Consider the following 6451-nt stretch of genomic DNA (forward strand, 5'->3'; position numbering starts at 1 on the left):
TCCATCATGTTTCTTCAAAAAAGAACAAAAAAGAAGTACCAATGCTTCAAAGCTCATTCACAATTCTAAGCATTTTACACAAAGAGGTAGACTAGAGTTAGATTAGTGAGTTTTGGGAGCATATCCAGATGGAGATTCCAAAACAAAGAAATTCATTGCGCATGATTTATTATTTCTAGGATATAGACTACCTGAGATTAATCAGATTTAGGATCAGATCCATTTAGGTGAAATTTGGAGATGAGCATTCAAAAATAAAGATTCAAACTGCTGAACCTGAGACCTATTTTTTAAAATTTAAATGAAAAAAAACATTTATCTTGAAACCCTTTATCTGTACATCAAGGCGTCTCCATAAACATTATATATGTTGTTTTAAATTACTTGTTGGTGTCAAGTTGATGTATAGACACCCATTTTCAATATTCTTTCTTTTTTTTTTGAGAGAGAGAGACCCATTTTCAAATTCACCTGTTCATATCTGTCATTAAGTCTGATTAGCCTTACTATCATTTATCTCCTACATGAATGCATAGCCAAGCTTCTTTGCTTTTTTTTTTTTCCTCCTTTTTTTTCTTTTCTTAAATGAAACGTACCATGAAGTTACTACCTTCTTTCTCTAGTTGCTTTTGATGAAGGTGCCAGTTGGGCCTGCCAGTGATGAGGTCTTTAATTGCCCGTACCGGAAATCAAGCTTCTTATCCTTCATAAAGGTTGGGAGTTCAGTACTGGTCTTGGCTGAAGGCTATCTCGTCACGCAGCACCTTATAACTTATGCACTTCTTTCTAATAAAAATAAAACATCAATGCAAAAGAAAAAGAAGTTAGATGGAATAATGCGACTTTTCTCCGGTCTCACCCAACGCTTTTCCACAATTAATATGCTACTCATGTACGCACAAGACGTTACATCTACTCTCTTATTTCCCATGAACAGTGGAAGAGGAGCACAGCTGTATCTTTACTTGGAAACAATAAGAACCTTGGAAAATCACAGAAAAGGTACGCTTTTGTGGCCCGCGAATCATCTCCTTGAGATATTGTGGTTAAGCTGTTGCTGTCGACCAACCGAGACCTACCAGAGTCCTTTAGGAAGTGGTCCATGCCCATCAGACCCCTCGCATTCCATCTCATTCTTGTCCCTCAACTTGGAGATTGTCTCCTTCCTCAAACTAGAAATGTACTTCGCTGACCTCACAATAGTATGTATCAGATAATGTTAGCTATTTGTTTTTCTTGACAAGTGAAGTGATTAAAAAACTAAAGCAGGAAGCAAGGGAGAACTAATACAAGATGGTGCCTTGAGCCAAAAAAGTAGATGACATTTCCAGTATATGAGATATATAGCACTTGTTTTGAACTAGTATGCATGGAGAAGCAATGTCTTTGTTCTGAAATGGAATACTATCTTGTGGGGAAGATGAGAGTTTGTTTGCAGATATCATAAGTTTAGTCATTTGATCTTATAGGGAGCGCTTCTTCATGCATAAGAAAGGTAAGTTAAATTGCTGATTCACCATAAAGTTATTACTGCTATGTTTGGAATAAGAATATGCAAAAAGTAGGCAAGCCTTTGTGAAAAAATACAGAACCTACCCCTCTTTAGTTCATAGTAATTTTTGTTATTTGTTACATATTTGGAGGATTTTAAGTGTTATTTTTTAAATTCTTAGATTATCCGATGGTTTTAAAAAGAAAGTATTGTTAATGCTAAACATGGAGTTATATATATATTCTTTTAGAGACCGGGAGGGTCGGAATTGCAAGTTGAGACAAACCAACAAGGTTATGATGTTAAACTACATGTAAATTAGAGAGGTTTACTTGATTCTTATAGACCCTTCAATTATCTATTCACGGCCTTTTTTTTGTCAATGTATTATCACATATTCTGAAAAAAAAAGAAAAAAAAGAAACAAATAATGGTGACAGAAAGGAACTATGAAGTTGAGGAGAGAAGCTCATCTCCATCAGAAATTATATAAATACATAGTTAGGCTCAATTAGCTTTCTTGGTCACCTGATTTTCCTTTTATTCCTTTCATTTTCACTTCTGTTTGAGATAGATTTTACCAACTCCATAACTTTGGGAGCATTTTACTGTGAGTAAAGAGAATCTAATTATGAAGCATATTCGTACTTCACCTCTCCGTAATTCATCCCTCTCAACTACTTCATCTTTGTCCTTTTAACCAATTACTAAATGAAGGTTTCTGCTATCTACTTCTATCTTTAATGTTTGACAAATATATTAAAATTGTAATTATGTCGAACTCATTCTTCTTCTACTTTCCTTTCATTTCCTTTTCTCTTTTTTTTTTTTATGTTTTGGATGCGTGGGTCTCCTTTTTTTTTTCTTTGCGGGGTGGGTGGGTGGGAGGCAAGTTTAATCAATTTCTCCAACCTAACTAGTTTTTAACTATGCATTATGTGTGATTTTTCTTTTTTCCCCAGAATATCTTCTTTCTCATTATTACAATATCTATTTATCCATGCAATAATTTCAATAAGTTCTGTGAAATATTTGATGTCACCATCAATTAGCTATGTAGCAGCTCATTGCATAGGATGTTGATAACTTCCACTCAATCATTCCTTTGATTCCCCTAAAAAGTAATTTGCTTATTTCAATGTTTTGTTTATCCTGAACCATCACATATAAGTTGATAATTAACACAATTTCTTTTTTAAGAGAGGATAATTATCACAAATTATGCTTCTGCATACCTATATGCATGCTTGTTTCTCTTTAAGACACATATGATAAAAATTTGTAAAATTATCATCAATAAGTTAAGCAGTTGAACCAGTGTGGAAGAAATGTTCAGATCAGCTCAACTGATGTCATGGTTGTTCCTCTTTTATCAGTGCATGTCAATGTCTAGACTAGTTCAAAAATAGTGATAAGTCAGTGCTTCAGCCCCAAACAAAAAAGCCTAGAACAATTTGATTCTATCTATGATTTAACCTCTGATACAGACATCGGTTTACTATAGAGACTATAGAGAGACGTAATCTTTTGAATAGTCGTACTTTGACAGATCTCAATGTTAATTCTTCCCTCCTGGTGAACACATAAGTATATGGCTGGAAACTCTGAGATCATATATACCTGCCTGTTTTGCTGTCAGCTTCACATATTGGTCCACATTGATAGCATGATGCACCCAATTATACTTCATAATTAAATAACTGAAGTCTCCAATCACTGAACATATATGGGATGATATCTTACAATTAAGTTATCTTTGTTGTTAGTTATAACAATACAGAAACATGGCTTAAATCCTAAAAAGAGTCCCTAGAAGATAGCATGAAACACAGTTTCCATAACTTCAAATAAGGAGTGCTCTAGGTCGCTGATCAAATCTCTTAAAGTCCATACAATTTCACTACCATGCACATAGAATTCCTAAAACACATTACTTTTGTAAGATAATATGATTACTGATGTTTCATATCCTGCAAAGGCAGTTCACTTAAAGATAAACTCTGCCGCAACGTAAACATCAGTATAAACAAAACCATACCTTCTGTGAACTGGTACTCTTCATGTGCCACATGTTAGCTGGTGATGAGATAATTCTGTGTGTGGAACGTTATACCGATGTTGATACAAGCTCTTGATTCGGCAAACCAGTACACTGGTCCCATGAGCACGCCGGAAGCTGGAGTCAGTTGATGGTATCAACCAGCCTGGGCTCTGCTGCGCTGCTTTTACCACCTTAGCTCTTACCTCCTGCCTTTGTATCCCTTATGAGTGAATCTACTACTGCTGCTTGACCTCCGGATTCTTCATTCGATGGACTGGGACATGAAAATAATATTCGAACATTCATCATGCTATTAGTTGTTTCGCTGAGAGCACAAAATCTTGTGGGCTTATAATTAACTAAATAGGAACTACTCATAGGAATTGAAAAGATTTGGTAAATTCATCTGCACTATGTTATTTCTTTCTCATGCACAGATATGTTCAGTTCCGTAGCATAAGATATGATGCTCTTGCTGATGCTATACAGAATTTAGCCTTGTATAACGGTTGTCTATACTTGTGGAGAGGCCAATGCAAAAACGATGTTGAGTTCATAGGACTTGGTTTTATGAGTGGGATTTCTATGAACACTCTAATAGAAATTCTATAAGTTATCTTATGTAAGCCTATAAAAATTTTTCAAGGAGGTGCCATAAATGTTAAGATACAATATTGATATTAATCACTAAAAAGAAAAGTCCTTGCTCTTTTAGGCCTTATACTCCAAAGGAGATTCCTTACCCTAATAATCAGGACTCCGTTTCCCCCACTGTTCTCATGTCTCCCTTTCAACTCGTCACTTTTGCCTAGCTGCCCAAGCCAGCCACCACCACACAAGGCCTTTTGGTGAAACCAGTGCCGAGAGGGCAACCTTTGGAGCCTTACAAGGCCACTTTAATGCTAAGGTCAAGCAAGGCGGCAGGGGTTTTGGACTTCATGAGAACAAGACTCTAAACTGCATGGAAAGAGACACTAAATGAACAGGACAGCTTCCATGTGCCCTCCGCTCGTGGCATGGACGTTAAGGGCTATATGAGTACCATACGAACTAAATCAAAAAAAGATATTCGGACTCTCTGGTCCCTGAAGCTTCCAAGAAAGAAAATTATAAGGTGACAAAGTACCACAACAACTAAGAGAGAGAAATAGGAGGGTGGTTGGAGATGCCAACAAGCTAACATGAATGAGGAGCATTGAAGTGAGGGAAGGCTCTTCCATGAGCTGGAGAGGAAGAGAGCAACACTTGTATACCTATAAATTAATTTTGGGGGAGGAGAGAGAGAGAGAGTTGCTGGAAAGGGAAATTTCTTTGTAAGGCCTTAAAAAAGATTACAAGGAGAATGTACCAAGAAAGAAGCCAAAAGGAAAAGAGACTTTGATGCAATCTCTACCTTCTTCTTTTACTTGCCTAACCCTAGAAGGACATGATAAGAAAAAGAAAAAAGAGCAGATATTTGTTCCAAGGCTTGGTGTCTTAAATGTTTCACATCGGCACTTCACAAAGTCAAATCAACTCTCTCATACAAGTTGATGTAACTTTCAGTAACAACGCATATATCTCCATGTTCATTGGCTATTTTTAAAGCCTCAATAAAAAATAAAGGAAGCCAAAGAATCAACTTCCAGATTCAGGTTGCATGTATGGGGGACGGAGATGAGCTATAAATATTCTAAGCTATATTTCCCTAGATTGATGCATGGAATATTGTAGAAAAATGCAAGCATGTATGTGAAAGATCCACAAATGAAAGAGATTACATGCGCATCCATGCTGCCCCATCCATACATGAATATGGAGATGGAGAGCTTGAGAGCAAAAAGGCGAGCAAAAGGTCAAAATCCGTACAATAGATCAAATCATTAGGTAGATATGAAACTGCCACTAATTTTTCTTTTTTAAAATATGTAACTTCAAGGTTGAAAGCCCTTATGAAACAGTTATAGGAGAAGTATGCTACAAGTTAAAAGAGCAAAAATATATAAAGATCGAAAGCGAAAGAAAGTCCAATAATAAGAACTCACAGGGAAGGATGGCAAGGTTCACCCCCCGAGGCCAGGATGCCAAAAGCAGTAACCATGTGTGAGAAACCAAAGAGAAATCTCTCTTCCGCTGCCTTCTTCTTCCTTCGCACATCTCCACTCCCTTGCCAAACAGCCCCATGTCACATAAATGAGAGAGATCACACCAGTATCAGAACCACAAACCATGATAAAAAAAGAAGAAGTGGCGAAATTATGGGCGCCCAGAAGATAGAAGTAATCAGCAAGGGAGACCAACCGTTTTGCTATCTCTAATCTCTCTCTAGGGTTTCTCAGGAAATCTGAGGAGGGATTTAGGGGGATGAAAGGAGTAGGGTTGTAGGGTTTTCTGGTGCTCCCATCAGCAGATGAAACTGCAACATGATCTGATATGCATCTTCTTCATCCAAGATCTGGAAGAAAGAAAAAGAGAGATCAGATCATGCTGGCAGCTTCAGCTGCTTGTGGTGCACCACATACCATCAAAGCAGTGGCCCTGAGAGGAGAGAATACACAAGAAGGAGAGGGAGAGAGAGAGAGAGGAGAGAAGAGAGGCCAAAAGGATGCCTTGGGGGAAAGGAGGTGGTGGGGGGAGGAGATATATAGAGGAAGAATGGGGAGTTGGGGTGGGTGGTGCTAATCTCTTTTTCTTAGTCTCTGGTATTTGTTGCGATGCCAAGGCTGAAAGGAGGCTAAGAATAACCAAAAAAAAAAAAAGTTGTGGTCCCATGAACAAAGAAAATATTGAATATTGTCATGCCAGGCCACCACCATGCAGTTAGGGTTTCTAAATTTACTGTGTGCTTTTTTAATTGCCTACAGAGGGGTCCTTCCTATATCACCCCATCCCACTCAACCATATGCTATGTAGAGGAGAAATGCCCAACCATGGTACCA

General features: G+C 37.6%; 1 long non-coding RNA gene across 1 annotated transcript; it reads right to left on the reverse strand.

Moving 5' to 3' along the window:
- Positions 1-2633: 2633 nt before the first annotated feature.
- On the reverse strand, positions 2634-6192 carry LOC103708135 (uncharacterized). The gene is made up of 3 exons (XR_604252.5): positions 5814-6192; positions 5558-5678; positions 2634-3807 (listed from the first exon to the last, which is right to left on the reverse strand). It is a non-coding gene; the product is annotated as an uncharacterized LOC103708135 (long non-coding RNA).
- Between the last annotated feature and the right edge of the window lie 259 nt (positions 6193-6451).

Source organism: Phoenix dactylifera, chromosome 1 (assembly GCF_051530095.1).
Source record: "Phoenix dactylifera cultivar Ajwa chromosome 1, Ajwa_hap1_PhDact_Kaust_v1.1, whole genome shotgun sequence".
Lineage (NCBI taxonomy): Eukaryota > Viridiplantae > Streptophyta > Magnoliopsida > Arecales > Arecaceae > Phoenix > Phoenix dactylifera.